This window comes from Oryctolagus cuniculus, chromosome 5, assembly GCF_964237555.1.
Source record: "Oryctolagus cuniculus chromosome 5, mOryCun1.1, whole genome shotgun sequence".
Lineage (NCBI taxonomy): Eukaryota > Metazoa > Chordata > Mammalia > Lagomorpha > Leporidae > Oryctolagus > Oryctolagus cuniculus.
The window spans coordinates 106,176,223-106,196,893 of record NC_091436.1 but is presented as its reverse complement, the minus strand read 5'-3'; positions in this window follow the sequence as shown (position 1 = coordinate 106,196,893).

Below are 20,671 nucleotides of genomic sequence, written 5' to 3'. Positions count from 1 at the left end.
GTTTAAAAACCTTCACCGGACAACCACGGCAAGTTCATATGTTGATATCCATCTGAGCCCACATGAAAAAGATAACACCTCAACATAGAATTACAAACACAAAATGTCCTCTTGTATGTGTCTGCCTCAATCTCCAAGAGAATCCTCTCCTGAGTTTTTAAGCAGGGAGCTTTAAAGACGAGAGTAAATTTTACAAACACAATATACCATAGAAAGAGAAGAGGTGGCCTGTTAAGGCACTGAGAAACGGTTAATGGCACATCTAAATCTTCCAGCATGCCATGCCTATCTATGTAAGGTTCACATTTCACTTTTTTATTTTTGTTAAATATTTATTTATCTATCTATTTATTTATTTGAGGGGTAAGAGTTACAGGGAGGGAGCAACAAAGAGAAAAGTTTTCCTTTTGCTGGTCCACTCCCCATATGGCCACAATGGCTGGAGCTGGGCCAATCTGAAGCCAGGAGCCAGGAATCTTTTCCTAGTCTCTCATGCAGGTGCAGGGGCTCAAGGACTTGGACAGTCTTCCACTGCTTTCCCAGCCCATAGCAGAGAGCTAGATCAGAAGTGGAACAGAAGGGACTCAAACTGGCACCCATATGGGATGCTGACACCACAAGGGGCAGCTTTACCCACTATGCCACAGCAATGGCCCCAAGGTTCACATTTTAAAAACACAGAGAAAATCCTGATATTGTAAATTTTTAAGTGAAACAGTTAATGAAAACAACACATTAGATTTCATGAAGAGACACTACTGAACTCCCAAGAAACTGGCATTGGCCCTTAGTCAGTTTAGTACAATCTTGACTTTGGCAGTATGCTTCTCAGCACCTGTACCCAGAAAGTGAATAAATTTAAAATATGCTTTTATAACCCTTAGGTTAAACTCTCGGCTTTATTGATTGCCATGAAAGCAAATATGTTTTAAAGCTTGTTTGTGAGTTTATGATAAAGACTAAGCATATAATGATGTTTATTCTTAAATTTATTTCACTGTATTTTTAAATAATCTTACAGAAAAGTCAGAAAAGATAAAATGAAGTTTCAGTAGCATCAGAATAAATGAACTGATGCATCTGTTTTCATTATCAATGTGACTGGAATACCCCATGTGCCAGGACCCTTGCAGCAAAGGGACAAAGAAAGGCAGGCTGTGAATAAAGACAAAGACAAGAGATTATGGAAAAGGGGTGGGGAGAGGGAGCCTCTCTATCAAAGAGAAGGAACATCTCTTTGCCTCTCCAGCAGCATTGTGTCTTTCTGTGTCAGCAGGTGTATGTTCACATCAGCACAATTTCACCTATGTGGCAATATGCGCGAAGCTCTCTCTCATGAGGAGGAGAGGAACTTCTTGTGTGATAAGGAGACCCTTGTCTGTTATCTTGGAACAAGACATCAATGGCCTCTGTGGAGTGAGCCTTCCCATGACCTAAACCATGAGAGGACTGTTCCCAGTCTCTTTAGCCTTCCAAGCAATGCAAGCATGATGTTCTTTCTCTCTCTGCAAGAGATCGCCGAATTGGCACCTAGGTGGTTCCTGGCAGACCTAGATATAAAGGCCAGTAATTCAGCTGTACTTACTCTCAAGCCTGTTTATGCCAGGTGATTCATTAGAGCATTTTAATTGCATTTAGCATTACAGCATTTAATATAAATAGTAGTATACAAAGACAAAACAGATTTTGTACATAAAAATGTTTTATAAATGATAAAATAGGATCCAACTGAATTGTTACTTGCATACAATGAAATATTATTCAACTGAAAAAACGAAATTCTACCACTTGAAATAAAGTGGAAGCAACTGGAGGACATCATGCTGATTGAAATAAATTGGAAATATAAAGAAAAACACCAGATACTATCTTTTATATATGGAAGCTAAAATTAAAGAACAAAAAATGAAAAACAAAAAGAAAACAGAAATAAATGATTGTGTGTATGGGTATTGCTGCAAATATAGTTTTGTCAAACTTTGAAAAAATAGAGTGACATTGTATTCACATTGAAGAAAAATTCGTTATATTAGATATAATAATTCCTCTTATTGTAAACTAAAAGCATTAAAGATCACTTGCAAAAGTACAGAACCAGATTCATTGTTTAAAATATGAAAACTATTAAATAAGAAGAAAATAAAAACTTACTATGCAATCTAATTTGATTTCCTTTTTTTCAGTATGTATAAGATGGTTTTGAAGGAATACAGTCTATGAATTCATCATTATGTAGATCTAGGCATCCACAAATAACGTTCACTAAAATATAATTGAAAACCACACAGTCAGTGGTGCAATAAGTGAAAAACAGGAGACAGGATAACTGTCAGTTTCCAGTAGTCCATTTTGAGATTTAGGAATACATGAATAACAACTATAATAACAAATTGGAAACACTTTGACTGAATATAATAAAGCTGAAAACTTATTTGGATATATCTACATTTCAATATACTTGTCAAAATGGTATCAGCTGTGACATCCTCTTCTATATCCTCCTTCATTGGAAAGCTGTGCATATGGTCATACCAAAATAAAGGAGAAAATGTGCTCTCTTCATCTAATTATTTTATGCCCCAAAATATGATGGAGAAATCATGTGGAAGGCTCTAGAAGCCTGAAATGATTAAGCGAGAATCCAGGGGGCAGATCCTATCAATATTTTAGTTATGGATTTTTAACACCCTGAAACATTTGCTCTGGGTCTGACAGTACAAATAGAAAATAGTGCAGAGCATCTAATTTGTGTCTGAACCCACTGAGATCACACCATTGTTTTGGTCGACTGGCTCTCAAGTTCTAATTCAGTTTGAGCCTGACTTTTGTCAGAAACCTGGGACAGAGAAGAAACTGGCATTGATGAGGTTCCTGGAGAGGTGAAAGGCTAGCTCACCACTGAGGATGAAAAGTCTGTGTAAATAACTTCTCAAATAAAACTTTCACACTATAAACACAATAGTTATCCTCAAAGTCACCATATACCATTTCTCCTTCTGACAGGCATATAAGTCAGTTCTATTTGTCAAATGTTCTAAAGGAATAACTATTCTCGAATATATTAAGCAGAAAATACTCAGAAATTGTAATTATGGATTTGTCTATTTCCTTTCTTCTATTTTACAAGGAATTATCTTTGCCAAACAATATAATATTATACATATTAGGGCAATTTCACAAAAAAGCTTTTAATATCAATATATGAATCAAGTTCCAAGAATGGAAATTAAATGTTTTAAATATGTTTATATTCCATAAGTTTGACTATCCTAACATGGCAAATAGGTGGTAGAACTTTCTATTAAAATCATTACACTACCTGCTTCCAGAAGACCCTAGCACTCTTGGGAATATAAGACATCCGAAAAACATCATGGAAGAAAAACGTTCATGTACTATACACACAGTGGACATTGAAAAGTTAAGAGAAAAAGCTTCAGGCTATTATAGCTGGATTGTTTGTAGGATGCATGCTGACAGTGTCATAAAACAGCTGACATAGAATCAGTTACTTCTGCCCAGTAGGGAACACTTTTTTCCAGGCAACCATTAAGCTGTTTTCTTCCCACAACTGTTAATGTTGATCCTTCTCACTACTGCCACAGAGCTGAGCATAGACAGGATGTGGAGCAGAGATGTAGTGCAAAAGAACAAATCTATTCATGTGTATCCAAGAACTGTTGGTGGAATGTTGAAGAAACTGTTCTGCATGAAAGCAAACTAACATTTCTGCATTGCAAGGATCTTCTTGGTAGCAAACCAGGGAAAGCAGTAGCTAGAGATGTGAAGTATGTTTAATAAAGATGCTATTTTTAACCTTTGTGAAATTACAACAGCTGATTTCTAGCACAATTGCCTTACATAAAGTGAATATAATTAAAATCAACAATGCACAAAGAACTCCAAGAAATCATGAAAAATACCATATTGTCAATACAATAGACAACTGCTATCAATTAACTATCCAGAAGAAAAGAATTGGTAGTGGAAGAGATGCATCCTGAAAGTGTCCAATGATTGGAGTAATTAGAAAAATAGGAAGAGGAAGGAAATACAGAACTCCATACTGATTAAATATAGTAACAATTAAAAAAGAAGGGAAAAACACATAGAAAATATTCAAAAGATTTTTAAATAAGGAAAGTCCCACACTCTGTTGAAAAAAGGGCAAACTAGTATAACAACTATGCAGTATCTAAAAGGATTCCAAATATTTTTAGTATGTAAATTAGCTTACAGTTCTAAAAATGCAACCTGGGTAAACTTTTACAAACATTCTACAGAAAGATTTTATAGGAATATTTATTGAATCATTCTTTGCAATAAAGAATACTGGAAAAATCCAGAACCCCATTTATTGGTATGTATATATATGAAGAGAAGTATATCGACATTATAAATTACAACCTAGAAGTCAAATGATTAAATATTATCCCTTTATGTAAATATGGAAATTAGAACATTTAGATAGATAGGATAATACAAATATTATATAACAATGTGTAACCTTAAGAAAAAAATCTTATAAAAATACTCTGTTTCATTAAATATATTAGTGATGTATTTTAGTTTTTTAAAGATTTATGTATTCATTGGAAAGTTAGGGCTAAAGAAACAGAGAGAGAGAGAGAGATCTTCCATAAACTGGTTTACTCCCCAGATGGCTTCAGGTCAAAGCCAGGAGCCAGGAGTTCCATCTGGGTCACCCGCATAGGTGACAGGGGCCCAAACACTTGGGCTGTCTTCTACTACTTTTCTCTGGTGATTAACAGATAGCTGGATCAGAAGCAGAGTAGCCAGGACCCAAACCAGTGTCCATAAGTGCAGCTTTGCCCAGTGTGCCACAATGCTGGCCCCAATGACGCATTTTGAAAAGAAGGCAGTGAAAATTAAGTACTTCTATTTTATTTTTCTATGTATCAAATATCTGAAGCTACCATAATAAATATATATTTTCTATTCTGATTATGTGATTACTGGATTAATATTCTTTATATTTTTTATTTGTTTCAACTATGAAATATTTAGCATTATTTATTTAGAGTAAATGCTACACTTATTGAAGAATGATAAGGATTGGAAGATAATAGAGTGAAAGGGAAGATGTTTAAGGCATGCACATTAATGAAAGAAAGTATATGAAAGAAGAAGAGAGATTGTGTACATAATGAAACAGTTATCAGGGCATGAAAAATAGCATTTTCTCCCAAAATATTGAATGGGCAGTATACATTGTGAATTAGGAAACCAATGTCTTTGACTATTTCATAATCAATCTCCTAGTTCCACTCATGAACAGAACAGCTTTTACATGCTGTTGACCATTAACTATTAAAAATTTATAACTACAGATTTTAAATCTTTAATATGGAAATAAGGTTACAGAGTTACTAAAGAGGCATCTTAATCTAATTTTTTTTTCCAGGTGTAAGTTTACATTTATTGATCTTTACCAAAAAAATTTCCCCTAATTTTCTCCAACTTATTTTTTCCAACTTAATGTTTCATTTATTAATTTGGGAGATAATATATTTAATTTATATAATAGTCCTAAGCTGAACGACTTTAATAAAGAGTTCAACAAATATTTCATAATATCATATAGCACTATGAAAATTTATAAAAAGAAGCAGTTGTGATTATTTTTAATAAATAATATTTAGTTAGCAATAATTTCTTCCAGAATAGCTGTTGTATAAAGTTTAAAAATTGATTCTCGTGTTTTAACTTCTTATCTGCCAGGGAAAATAAGCATGTATTGATATGAATTCATTATTTTATTAATAGTGATAATTGGTTTATAAAACAAATGTACAGTTTTATTTTCAATACTGATTCTGTTGCCATAGAGTTTAACCTTTCAAAATATTTTTGACTTAACCATCTTATAATTTGCCAAGAAAAAGCTTGTGCAGACAAGCAGCTATCATGAGAACTGTACAGCTTGAATAATCTACATTTCCCTATTAAACAGACGAGCGTTAAACCTTAAAAATTTTCAATTGCAAGCAGTAACAGCTACATTTTCAAGATGGTTAATCTAATTTTGATTTGATTTTTTTTAAAAAATTACTTTTAATTAGTTTTAACAGATTCAATGTGCTTCATAGCTACAATTCTAGGAACATAATGAGAGGCTGGTGCTGTGGCATAGTGAGTTGGGCTGCTGCCTACAGCATACCAGCATTTCATATAGGGGCCAACTTCAATCCTGGCTGCTCCATTTCTGATTCAGCTCCCTGCTAATGTGTCTGTGAAAACAGTAGAAAATGGCCAAGTCCTTGGGTCCCTGCACCCGTGTGGGAGACCAGATGAAAATCCTGGACCCTGGCTTCAGATCTGCCCAGATCCAGCCATTGCTGCCATTTGGAGCATGAACCAGCAGATGAAAGATCTCTCTCTCTCTCTCTCTCTCTCTCTGTCTCTCCTTTTCTCTCTCTCTCTCTCTGTAACTCTGCCTGTCAAATAAAAATCTTAAAAAAAAAGAACATAATGATATAAACACATAATGATGGGGCTAGAACTGTGGCATAGCAGGTAAAACTGCCACCTGCAGTGGGGGCATCCCATAAGGGCGCCGGTTTGAGACCTGGCTGCTCCACTTCCGATCCAGCTCTCTGCTATGGCCTGGGAAAGCAGCAGAAGATGGCCCACGTCCTTGGACGCCTGCACCCACGTGGGAGACCCAGAAGAAGCTCCTGGCTCCTGGCTTTGGATCAGCGCAGCTCCAGGCTGCCTCTCCTTATCTTTCAAATAAAATAAATCTTAAAAAAAATCACAGGATATTAAACACTAAAATTTTTATTACAATGAGAATGTATGAGTTTGTAAAAAGTGTCCATTTTCTATTTAATCTTTCAAATTATTTGTCCTATTCAATTTCTGTAATCATTTTTTAAATCCAATATAAAGAAGAATTTGAAACCATCTGAAACATAGCATGTATGCTATTGGTTGAATCAATAATATAAATTTGTGATATAAAATACACAATGCCAGTTTCATGATATTTCACTTTTTATTCACAAATTTTAAGGCTCAGTGTTGAGGAGTAAAAAAAGTTTTATGAATTACATTATATGTGTATTTGTCTTGGTGGAATAAGAAAAGATTTTCTATAGTCCCCTTTTTGTTATAACATTGTCAATAAGTAAATGACATTTATTTATGTTACATAAATCTTTGAAGAAAAGCAGCTGTATAAAATCACAGGCAATTTTATTTGACCAGTTGACTTTTTGAAGTCACCTATTATTTTTATAATATAATAAAATTTTAAAAAACACAACTGCAATAAAATGCTTATTTTGCTACAATGTTGGTCAACTCAAAATAGAGCAAGTCGTTAGGTAGGCAAGTGTGGAAATGACAAAATCATAGAAAATAAACTTGGTAGCTAAATATAGATGTAGAATATATTTTAGGAAATGTACTAGACAAGGCAGGATTAAAAATATTATGAGGTATCACCAATACCAAGATTCATTTATAGACTACATGGGAAGTGACATTTTTAAGCCTTTGCTATTTGTTATTTGTTATTATTGTATTGTTAGTTCATCTTTTTCCATTTATTTTTCTATGAACATTCATATTCCCTATACTGGTTTTCTTATTTTTTTAGTGTTCTAGTAAATTGTTTTTGAACTAAGGGTATGACAATGATTTAGATACCCATATTTTGTCTGGAAATAAAATTTACCTTTGTGCTTTATTATTAATATTAGCATTATTATTATTTGTCAGAGAGTGTGATGAAAGAGAGAGAGAGAGATCTTCCATCTGCTATTGACCTCTCAATTGATCACAACAGGTAGGTCTCTGTCCAGCCTGGAACCAAGAGCCAGGATTAGAAGCAGAGAAGAGAGAAGCCAGGACTTGAATGGCATACCAACATGAGATGCCACCATTGTCAGTGGCAGCTTCACCAACTGTGACACAACATTGATCTTGGGTCATGACTGTCTTAACTGGAATCTTAACCACTAGATAAAATGCTAACCTGATTCTTAATGTTTACATCAAAATAAAACAAACAAAAATGGCAAAACTCTATTTTATTGACCACATATACAATCACTTAAATACTGAGTGTGAAATAGCTATGTCCATCTTTTCTTTTTTGTCTGTTTATTTTCCTTTTCTTTTAGCCATTTTATTAGTTAGTACTGTACATTCATTATTCAAGTAGAAAAACATAAAATAGACTCATGTAATTTTACCTTATTTTTATGGTAAATAATTTTCATGTGGCTGGGTAGGATAAGACTATTCAATTATTAATAATTATATTAATTTAAGTTTTGAGAGACAATTTTATGAAGTGCTGTAGGTTTAAGAAGTCTATAAATTTTCAGACTTGCAGACCTGTTTTACACACACACAGTATTCCTCTAAAAAATTGGTGTGAATGAGTAATTCCTCCTTTGAAGTCATAGCATGGTGGTTTTTTTTTTAAGCTTTTATCTATTTATTTGAAAGAGCTACAGGGGAGGGGCGGAGATACACAGAATCTAAGAGATATTCAATCCACTGGTTCAATCCCTAGATGACCTTTGCAGCCAGGGCTGAGCCAGACCTAAGCCAGGAGCTTCCACCAGATCTCCCACATGGGTGGCTAGTGTCCAAGCACTTATGCCATCCTCTTTTGCCCTCCCAGGTACATTAGTATGGGACTAGATCAGAAGTGGAGCAGCAGGGACACCAACTGGTGCCATATGACATGCTGGCATCATAAATGCAGCTCTGCCCTGATATGCCAAAACACCAGCCCATCATGGCATTTTTATTTAAAAAAAATTATGTTACTCTTCCTAAAATTGATGACTTAACTTGGAATAAATTTTCAATCCAGTGGCTACCATGTGAAACAACAAAGACTATGACTTTACTCTGTCCAACAAGGGATATCCAACAAGGCATTTTTGAATGAATTTTTGAAGTAAATTCTCCTATCCAGAAAGTCTAACTGCTATATGGACAGAAGATAGCCGCGTCTCCTCGGCTAGTGTCACAGAGTTATCAGATTCCTGCAAGCTTAAGAACTTACCAGTTCTGGTACTGGAGCCACAAAGCATTTGCTACATATCTCCTATTCTTTTTTATCTTTTGAAAGAGCACATTCATCATAGGGAATCTCTGTGTGCCTTTTTGCAAATTTTAAGGACTTGGGTAATGACTTTAGACTGGAAAAAACAATCACTTGTAATCAGTCATATAATTATTGAACTGTTATGAAGCATTTTCTCTTTTATATGGGAGACCTCCTTTCTCTATACTCTGTTGTAAATATTGATCACTTTAGGCTAGGAGAAAAGTGTCACAGTAAGACTATCTTTTGCAGATTCACTTCATTTTCATGACTCACCTTGCATTGTTATTATTAATGCATAACTTTGGCCAATAGTTCATTTTTAAAGATGAATAGATTTTAGTTGCCTCTCAGATCTTCTGTTTACTAATGGTGAGATGAGAGCAACTGTTGCAATACCTCCAAATATCAGATTCTTCTTAGGAAAAAATGAATAATAAGACCAATTCACAGATATGCTCAAAGAAAATTACAGTGTCTGAAACAGTAACTATTTAATACAGGGTGGCAGTTGCTATTATTATTAATAGAAAGAATGAAAGCAACTAGAATTCTGATAGATCATATTACTGTGAGAACTGAAAAGGAAATCATAAGAAAGTAAGACAGACACGAATGACAGAAGAATTAACTTTTAGAGAGAGATAAACAGTTAGTACTAAATAAATTATTTTGAAGAATAATTATTCAACTATCAAAGTTCTTCTTCAAATGCATATAACTTATACTAGGGGCAGCAAATCAGTTAAATACACACACAACACCATTCTCCTCCTCAATGCTACTTGATTAGTTAGAAATACCAAAATAAAATATTTTCTTAAATCAGTTTGTCTCTGTAAGAATCTGAATACACCATAGGGAATCAGACTGAACCATCCATTCACTCTTGCCCTTGTCCCCTAGGGTTTCTAGTTATTTAGTCAAGAAAATCTACTATTCTGCTCTAAATTGTATACACCTGCCTTCAAATATGCCACCATCCCTTTTTCTCTCTCTCACTTTTCTATGTGTATTTACTTATTTGAAAGACACAGGAAAAGAGAAATGGAGGGAGGGAATTAAGGAGGGAGGAAGGGGCCGGGGGGGGGGGGGCGGGCAGAGACAGAGACAGAGAGAGATACAGAGAATCTTCCCTCTTCTGATTCACTCCCGAAATGCCGCAACAGCCATGCCTGGATCAGGAGCCTGGGATTTCATGAGCCTACCCGACATGCGTGTCAGGGACTCAAGTACTTAAGCCTTCATCTGCTGCTTCCCAGGATGTACATTAGCAAGAAGATGAATTGGAAGTTATGTAACCAGAATTTAAACCTAGTTCTTCAATACTGCATGTGAGCATCCCAAGCAGCATTTTAACATGCTGCACCACACTGCCTACCCCATTCATTCATTTTCTATCTCTTAAGAATATTCTCCAGAAGATTCTTTGCTTTTGGCTCCTACTCAGTTATTAAAAGTTTCAGATATAACCTAATTTACAGCTTCAATCTTACTTTCCTTTTGATGCTAATTCCAATTTCTATTTCAGATTCAACCTGAGAAGATAGGAGACAATGAGATGCCATTTTCCCCAATGTTTTCTCAAACAGTGGATTATTGATGATGTATGTGTGAATATGAGTATTCCCCAGAAACCTATTAATATCTCTAAAGTTAGTATTTCCTTTTCTAAGTTTTGTCACTGCTTTCAATCTTGAGAATTACCTTGTTCTTCAATCTCAGCTAACTTCTGCAGTACCCACTTGAACCATATGAAACTTTCAGCCTTTTCATTCAAATGCTATGCACAATTACACTCTTTCTCTGTGAAGCTAAAACAAGTTTGTAAAAACAGGCAGTTAGTATTTGTACATGGAATACATGCAGTCATTCAAGTGTGTGAGGCAGCTCTATCAACATTTCAGTTGATGCAGTGTTGCAAATTTTTCTCTTAAAAATCCTTTGCACTTCACCCACATTCCGGAGAGAATCTATAATTAGAGAAGAGATGGTAAGCCATGGGGTTTTCTCTCTGTTCAAAAGATTTACAATACTAAGTTATAAGTTAATTTCATTTTGAATCCTAGACACCTGTATACTATTCACTGTAGAAGACCGTTTGAAGACTGTATGGGTGGAAACAAGATAGCTTGCCTTTCCAAAAAGTTCTGGAATATGAGCTGCAATTAAGTACAATAGAAATATTTCTATTCAATATTCTTTTACAATGGTAAACTCAACAAATTTTCTTGAAAATAAACGAATGCATTAATGAGTTTGAAAATATGATATCATACTCTAGTACTATCTGATGTTAATAACTCAAGAAACATTCATTGAACACATGTCCAGCAAGACAAGTGCCAGCTTTGTGCACAAGCCAAATATGTTTGCCATACTGTTAAAGCATAATACATGAGCCAAAATGTATGGCATACCATCACAATAGCTAGTAAACTTACAGCGTATAGTGATTATTTTCAAGAACAAGAATCCTGTGCTATAATTATAATTACTATGAATAGTCCATAGAGTAACACTATTCACAACATGATCTTTGGAACAAATTCATAAGTGAACTGTTGTCATTTTATCATAACTTACACTAAATTTAGGTAAACATTTAGAAACAATTTTATAGAACATGCTATGTCTGTTGAAATTAATAAAATTTACTTTTATTTATATATTTAATTACTTTTATAGCTGTAAGTTTTTAAAAAAGCAATGTCATCATACAATAGTGTAGAAATTATGTTTTTTAAACAGTATCTTTTGCACAGTTTGTGAGCCATTGCAATAAATCCTTGCTAGTCAAAATGCAATGTTCAGATTAGTAATTTGATGTTACCTGGAAACTTGTTGGAATTTTAGACTCTGAAGTTCAATCCAAATGTATAGAGTAAGACTTTCTCTTTCACAATATCTCCAGGTAATCAATAAATATTAATTTTAGCAGATAATTGATGTATAATTTGTGCACATTAGACACTTAATTTGTGCAAGTTGGTAAGTTTCAACATATGTCTAGAACAGTGAAACCACCACCAAAATAAGCATTGTAAACAAATAACCCTCCAAAGTTTCCTTGTGCCCCTTTATAATTATATCATCCTACTTCTCACCTTCACTGCCCCATCTCATGGCTATCCCTACTGTACTTTCTGTCACTCTAGATTAATTGTAGATGCATGGATTAATTGGAAAGCAATTCCAAGTGGAATTATGCATTATTCATTCTCTTTTGTCTATTTTCATTCACTCAGTATAATTATTTTGTGATTTATATATGCCATTGCATATATTAATAGTACATTTGTTTTTATTGCTAAGTAGTTTTTTAAGAACACAGCACAGTTTATACATTTACTTGTTTTTGGCATTTGGCTGGTTCTCATTGGGCCCCTGCACCTATGTGGGAGACCCAGAAGAAGCTCCTGGATCCTGGCCTCTGGCTTCAGATCGGCGCAGCTCTGGCCTTTGAGGCCAGTTGGGGAGGGAACCAACGGAGGGAAGACCTCTCTCTCTCTCTGCCTCTCCTTTTTCTGTGTAACTCTGACTTTCAAATAAATAAATAAATCTTAAAAAAAATTGTTCCTAAGAGGCTTAAAAACTCAAAATCTAAGATGAATTACATAATTTGCTTCCCTGTCCTTCCCTCACTTTCATCAGGAAAGCCTGTGAAGCATAAATGAGTGTAAGTTGATAAGTAAATAGGTGTGCTCAGTGTGTGGCTTCCATATATCCATATTATATCTGCATATATAAACATCCATATATTTATACACACATATATACTCACATATACATGCATTTCAAATTTAATTATTTGATTAAAATCAACTTCATAGCACCTGTGGAGAGGGAATAAAATGACAGTATATCTATTTCCTTCAGCCTTTACTACTTGCATCTGATGAAGTTTTGTGTGTGTATGCATAGGTACAAGTGTGTGTGTGTGTGTGTGTGTGTGTGTGTGCGTATGATCTCGATTTGTTTTAAGATAACCTGCAAGAATTACTTTGACCTATTTCCTGAGAAAATGTCCAACTCCAGTTGTCAGTCATGGTGGTAGAAAGAGAGAAGGCACCTCCCTGACTTATTCTATTGTAGAAAATAGCCTGACATTTGGAAACAGATAGACCAGAATGCAAACCAGAGAATAAGCTATGGAAAAAAAACATGAAAAATCACATTACCAATTGAATATTGACTAACATTTATAGAAACTCTGTATACCAAGAAATCCTTATTTGTTGGGATTCTTTGTTTGCCACTTTGGAAAAATGCTGCAAGAGTAGTATCTGCAGTTTCAAGCTGAAGATGAACTACATGGATATAACATAATTGTCTTATTTCAAACTCGATATATTGCATTGTTTGCATCACTGCCCTTATTTTTTGGTATAATTACTACTAAGCATAGGTACACTATTAATATTCTTTCAAATCTGATCAAATTAATCCTGGCAATGTTCTCAGAAATAAAAAAAAAAATATGCAAATTATTTTAAAATTGTCTTGAGGTTAGCATTCAAGCAAGTTTAAAAATTTTTTCATTAAAAAAGTAAGATAACATTTTAAAAAGTTTTAGGGTGTGTCAATCATGTATTGAGTGTGTTAATGGTGCATATATAACGGCAAAACATTGCATTTTGCCAGTCCATTTATATAATTCAAAAACTCTTCTAAGAAAGAAAGAAGAAATTAAAACCTCTTATTTCTTTCCAAAACTTGTGTCTTCATATGTTTATTAAAATCATAACAAAAAACCTTATTTTAACTGAGTCTTTGAATTATCTTTAAAATTGTCAGTATTTTTTGGCTACAGTTTTGAATCTCTCTTCAGGATTCCACAAAGTTTGTAAAAATATCCTACATTTTCATGATCTAGTTCATTCTAAAAACAATATGCATAGTATTTATATTTTTCTTATACCTACATTTTAAAGAGTGATTATTGTGGTTTTGTAAATAAGATAGTTTATCTCTAAGTATTTTACTATTATTTCAGAGGATCTAAGTCGATTTTTTAAATATTTATTTATTTATTTGAATGTCAGAGAAAGAGGCGGTGACAGAGGGAGATCTGCTGGTTGACTCCCCAGATGGCTGCAATGTCCAGAAATAGGCCAGGCTGAAGCCAGGAGCCAGGAGCCAGGAGCTTTCTCCAGGTCTCCCACACGCATGCAGGACACAAAGCACTTGGGCTGTCATCCACTGCTTTCCCTGGCACATCAGCAGGGAGTTGGATCAGAAGCAGAGCAGCCAGGAATTGAATTGCCCCCGATATGGGCTCCTGATGCTGCAGACAGTGGCTTGAACCCCTGTGCCACAGCACTGCCCTCAGAGGGTGCAGGGGAGGGGGGTTATTGACACATATGTTAGCAGTTTTCTGTATTACCTTCCCAAAGCTAAATATTTCAAGTAAATACAAATTAGAATGCCTAGTCTTAAATCCTTTGTTTTTAATATGCTATGCCTGTAAGCTAGGCTTTAGATATAAAATCTGAATATTCTTCCTTATTATTTCTTAACCTATGTATAAATACCTTGATTTAAGCTTGAACGAACATCTCTTCAATAAATTGCTACTAAAATATATTCATGTTTGATGATAAAAGTAAATCATTCTTAAGCTAATAACCATAGTAAAGAAGTATACTTGAGAAAATAAAGAGCTATCTCATCTTTTTTCTTTAAAGTTTGAATCAAAACTAAATGTCTTCTGAAATACTAGGCATTCTGCCAGAAGTCTGCAGGGGGTTTTCTTCAGTGAATATCACACTCAAATGACCAGTTTCTTATATAACATATTAAAGTTTCATCCTAAAATTAATTATATTAGCTCAATGAGTTTCCATGTGTTATTTTAATCACTGACTTTTCTGTTAAAAATAAAGCATATATGTATGCATTTCCAAGTGGCTAATGAGCTCTCTGCAATTGTTTCACATAAATTGCCTTACTATGTACATAGAACCATGTTTATCAAGAAGAAATTATATTTCTAATTAAGAAATCCACATTAAGGCTGTCTGCCAGATATGAATTAGTCTTAGGGGCATTTTATAGAGATGTTGTGTGTGTCCATATCCTCACTAGCCAGGGAATTGTTTAACAAGGTGCTGGCAGGATTCCTTTCCTAAGAACAAGCAGATTAGTGCTCTGATTGTTTGTTTGTTTTTGGATGTTGTTAACAACTAAGGGGAGTATGTATTCACAACTTAGCCTCAAGATAATTCTAATCAAAAAAGTTCAAAAGCTATAATCAAGGGCAATGGTGCAAATCTACTGCGAATGGACATTCCAATCAGGTAGAACCATTACAGATTTTTTTGATGAGAAGATAAAACTACCTAAAAGGTGGCTAAATTGACTGTTTCCCACTATTTTACTCCTCAACTTTAAAAAAATACTTACAAATCCTGAAAGATTTGGTTAAACCTGCATCCAAGAATCTAAAGGGAACTATAAAGATGAACATATATCTTCAGAAGTTTATCCTAGTCATCTGCTATTGATACAGTTTTTTTTTTTTTAACTTTTATTTAATGAATATAAATTTCCGAAGTACAGCTTATGGATTACAATGGCTTCCCCCCCATAACGTCCCTCCCACCCACAACCCTCCCCTTTCCCACTCCCTCTCCCCTTCCATTCACATCAAGATTCATTTTCATTTCTCTTTATATACAGAAGATCAGTTTAGCATACATTAAGTAAAGATTTCAACAGTTTGCACCCACATAGAAACACAAAGTGAAAAATACTGTTTGAGTACTAGTTATAGCATTAAATCTCAATGTACAGCACACTAAGGACAAAGATCCTAAGTGAGGAGTAAGTGCACAGTGACTCCTGTTGTTGACTTAACAAATTGACACTCTTGTTTATAGCATTAGTAATCACCCTAGGCTCTTGTCATGAGCTGCCAAGGCTATGGAAGCCCCCTGAGTTCACCGACTCTGATCATATTTAGACCAGGCCATGGTCAAAGTGGAAGTTCTCTCCTCCCTTCAGAGAAAGGTACCTCCTTCTTTGATGACCCGTTCTTTTCACTGGGATCTCACTCGCAGAGATCTTTCATTTAGGTTTTTTTTTTTTTTTTTTTTTTTTTTTTTCCCAGAGTGTCTTGGCTTTCCAAGCCTTAAATAGTCTCATGGGCTTTTCAGCTGGATCTGACTGCCTTAAGGGCTGATTCTGAGGCCAGAGTGCTGTTTAGGACATCTGGCATTCTATGGGTCTGCTGTGTATCTCACTTCCCATGTTGGATCATTCTCTCCCTTTTTGATTCTATCAGCTAGTATTTGCAGACACTATTCTTGTTTATGTGATCCCTTTGGTTCTTAATCCTATCATTATGATCAATTGTGAACAGAAATTGATCACTGGGACTAGTGAGATGGCATTGGTATATGCCACCTTGATGGGATTGAATTGGAATCCCCTGGTATGTTTCTAACTCTACCGTTTGAGGTAAGTCAGCTTGAGCATGTCCTGAATTGCACATCTCTTCCCTCTCTTATTCCCACTCTTATATTTAACAGCGATCACTTTTCAGTTAAGTTTCAGCACTTCAGAATAGTTGTGTATTGATTACAGTATTCAACCAAAAGTATTAAGTAGAACAAACAAAAAATTACTAAGAGGGATAACATATCAAGTTGCTCATCAACAGTCAGGGTGAGGGCTGATCAAGTCACCGTTTCTCATAGTGTTCATTTCACTTTAACAGGTTTCCTTTTTGGTGCTCATTTAGTTGTCACCTATCAAGGAGAACAAGTGGTATTTGTCCCTTTGGGATTGGCTTATTTCACTCAGCATAATGTTTTCCAAATTCCTAACAGGGATCACTTTTCAGTTAAAATTTAAACACCTAAGAATAATTGTGTGTTAATTACAGAGTTCAAGCAATGGTACTAGAACAAAAAAAAAAATACTAAAATGGATAAATTATTACATTGTACATCAACCGTCAGGACAAGAGCTGATGAAGTCACTGTTTCTCATAGTGTCAATTTCATTTCAACAAGTTTCCCCTTTGGTTGATACAGTTTTTTACAATATAGACATTTCATTCGCTTTTCCTACCCTAGTACCCCTACTGGATTCCAACCTAAATTATCTTAAATTATCCTTCAACACTCCACAGACAGGCAAATTTTAGAGTAGAAATATATTGAAAACGTTAAAGACTAAATAATAATTCAATGTGGAATCACTTATTTAGCTAGCTGACCAGGGGCATTAAGAGTAGAAGGAGGGTACCCAGAGAACTGGATGTGAAAGGGGACAAATGGATGAAATGAATCATCATGGGATCTGAAGGAAAATTTCACCAAATTTAAAACTGCTTGAAGTACCTGCAGCAAATTTAATGAGCAAATATCTTAAAAACAGACCGAAAGCAAATATCAATAGTGACCAATAAGCTTTTAGATCTTTCTTTAATGTAAGTGAAAATATTCAATCTTTATTGAATCTTCATTGCATGATGAGAAGCATTGAGAACATCATATTACATCTTATTTGATTAATTCAAATCATAAATAATCTTTCTTAATTCAATTTACATTTTAAAATACTTTAAATCATATAAAAGATGCATGTTAAGATTTGAGGGTAATATGTGTTTATATAAATGTACAACTACTTTAAATGTACTTTATGCTTAAATAAAATTTACATTCCTGTAAAATTCAGGGATTACTAATTAAAAGTCAATTTAAATTCCAAATTATCTTAAATCATTTATTTTCCTGTTTTGAAAATTACTTCTTGGATGATAGTCACAATATTGAGAAGAAAATGAGAAAGAAATTATCTGTTTTTATAAGCAATAAAATTAGCTATTATTTATTTTAATTAGCAGAATATATTTAAATATTTACATATTTATTTGAGAGGCAGAGACAGAAGAAGATACAGAGGGGGAGAGAGAGATAAAGAGAGAGAGAGAGAGAAAGAGAGAGATCTTCCATCTGCTGATTCACACCCCAGATGGCCCCAATGGTCAGGGCTGAGCCAAGCCAAAGCCAGGAGCCAGGAGTTTCATTCCGGGTTTCCCACATGGGTGTCAGGGGTCCAAGTATTGGGCCATCTTCCATTGCTTCACCAGGCACATTAGCAGGGACTGGATCAGAAGTAGAGCATCTGGGACAGGAAACGGCATCCATAAGGATCCTGGCATCACAGGTGGCAGCTTGACCTCCTATGCCATGATGCTAACACAATACATTTTAAAACATAAAAAAGTAAAAATGATACGTAAAAATATGTTGATGCTTTAGCCTATTTTGTGCTGCTATGAGAAGCAATTGAAGACTGGGTAATTTATGAAGAGAAAGTATCTATTTCTCACAGTTCCAGAGAAGTCCAAGATCAAGGTGCTGGTGGGGTGATGTCTGATGAAGGATCCTCTTTGCTTCCAAGATGGCACCCTGAAGGCTGTGTCCTTCTCAGGGGAGGAATGGTGAGTCCTTACATGAAAGTAGGCATAAGGGCAAAAAGGGATAGACTTCCTCTAATAAGCCCTTTTAGAATTTTATAAATCTATTTATGAGAGCAACACAACCTTGATTCCTTAACACCTCCAAAAAAGCCCCAGCTCCCAACACTGTTACAATGAAACTCACTTTCAGTACATTTCACATCACAGCAATTGGTAGTGTGTGTGTGTGTGTGTGTGTGTGTGTGTGTTTGACAGGCAGAGTGGACAGTGAGAGAGAGAGACAGAGAGAAAGGTCTTCCTTTACCATTGGTTCACCCTCCAATGGCCGCTGCGACCAGCGCACCACACTGATCTGAAGCCGGGAGCCAGGTGCTTCCTTCTGGTCTCCCATGGGGTGCAGGGCCCAAGGATCTGGGCCACCCTCCACTGCACTCCCTGGCCGCAGCAGAGAGCTGGCCTGGAAGAGGGGCAACCGGGACAGAATCTGGCTCCCCAACCGGGAATAGAACCCTGTGTGCCGTTGTCGCAGGTGGAGGATTAGCCTATTGAGCCACGGCGCCGGCTGGTAGTGTGTTTTAACTTTCTACTCTATACTTAGTTATTTTCATCACATTTGACTTACTTTCCATTTTCTTTTTTTTTCAATAGTCCTTATGAATTTAATAAATGCCAGCGATCTTTATTATTAAAGCTCTTTGTTATATTAGCAAGTCTACATTTTATATTCTTTTGATCTTTGAATTAACTTATTCACACTCCTCCTCTCCATATTATATAAGAAGTCTTGCAAATGAACAACATACTCAGAATAAGAGATCTCTTAATAAATGCTTCTTTCGCTTACAGAATAAATGCCTGAGATTATAGTTCCTGAAGGCTAACATTTTTGCTTAACTATTGTGTTCAGTAGATTAACTGAAAAAAAGTACCATAACATAAATTTGTTAATAAAGTATGATACATTTACATGTTATCTAGCCCTACCACAGGATTTCTGAATTTTAGTGACTGGCAGTAATATCAACAGCAGTGCTGATAAATTTAGAAATCCTCCCCCCCAAACCCTTTTTGGGTTCTTTTACATTCAGCAATCAAAGTATAACTTACTTCAATTACTCTTTTCTTCATAGCATTCTTTCAGTTTCCCCCTTCTTATTTTCCTTCCAATGGATAAAATAATATAATTGTCTCTAGGATGGGTTATCTGTTATAATATTCATTGCTTACATACGTACATACATTTCTTCCAGCCATGACAAGAAGTGTATGCCAGCTGACTGCTTGTTATGTCCATATGCTGAAATCGTAGTTTCATCCAATCTTCAAGTTCTTCTAAGTTACCGTGCAATAATCCTTATTTATTATATTTAAGTTAAGATCATTATTTCACAAAATTATTCAGATGAAGATACCTTGGGATAGGGTGGTGAGAAAGGTAAATTGACTACTTACTCAAAATGTGTATAAATAAATATATTTATAAATAAAAAGAGCAAATTTGTATTATAAAGATAACATTCTAAAATTAATTTTTTGACAGGCAGAGTGGACAGTGACAGAGACAGAGAGAAAGTTCTTCCTTTACCGTTGGTTCACCCTCCAATGGCCGCCGCGGCCAGCGTGCTTCAGCCAGCGCACCACGCTGATCTGAAGCCAGGAGCCAGGTGCCTCTCCTGGTCTCCCATGCGGATGCAGGGCCCAAGGACCTTGGCCACCCTCCACTGCACTCCCGGGCCACAGCAGAGTGCTGGACAAAAAGAGGAGAGACCAGGACAGATTCCGGCGCCCCGACCAGGCCTAGAACCCGGCGTGCCGGCGCCACAGGCAGAGGATTAGTCTATTGAGCCGCAGCGCCGGCCACATTCTAACATTAATTATAAAAGTCAGAAAGAAAGGAAGGGATTTCTCTTAAATAATTTGTTGAAATACTTTAACTCTCTTTCACTCAGGGAGTACAACTTGTGAATTACAATATATTTAAGTAGACTTAATCTGTTTTCCTTTATTAGTTACTTCTGTGGTTCTACAATATTGCCATTTAAAAAATGGCTCAATCTCTCTTCACGTATTACTTTGGGTGTTCATGTGTTCATAGATGTGTGTGCATGGGTAAATTGAGAAAATAAACCAATTTACCCAAAATA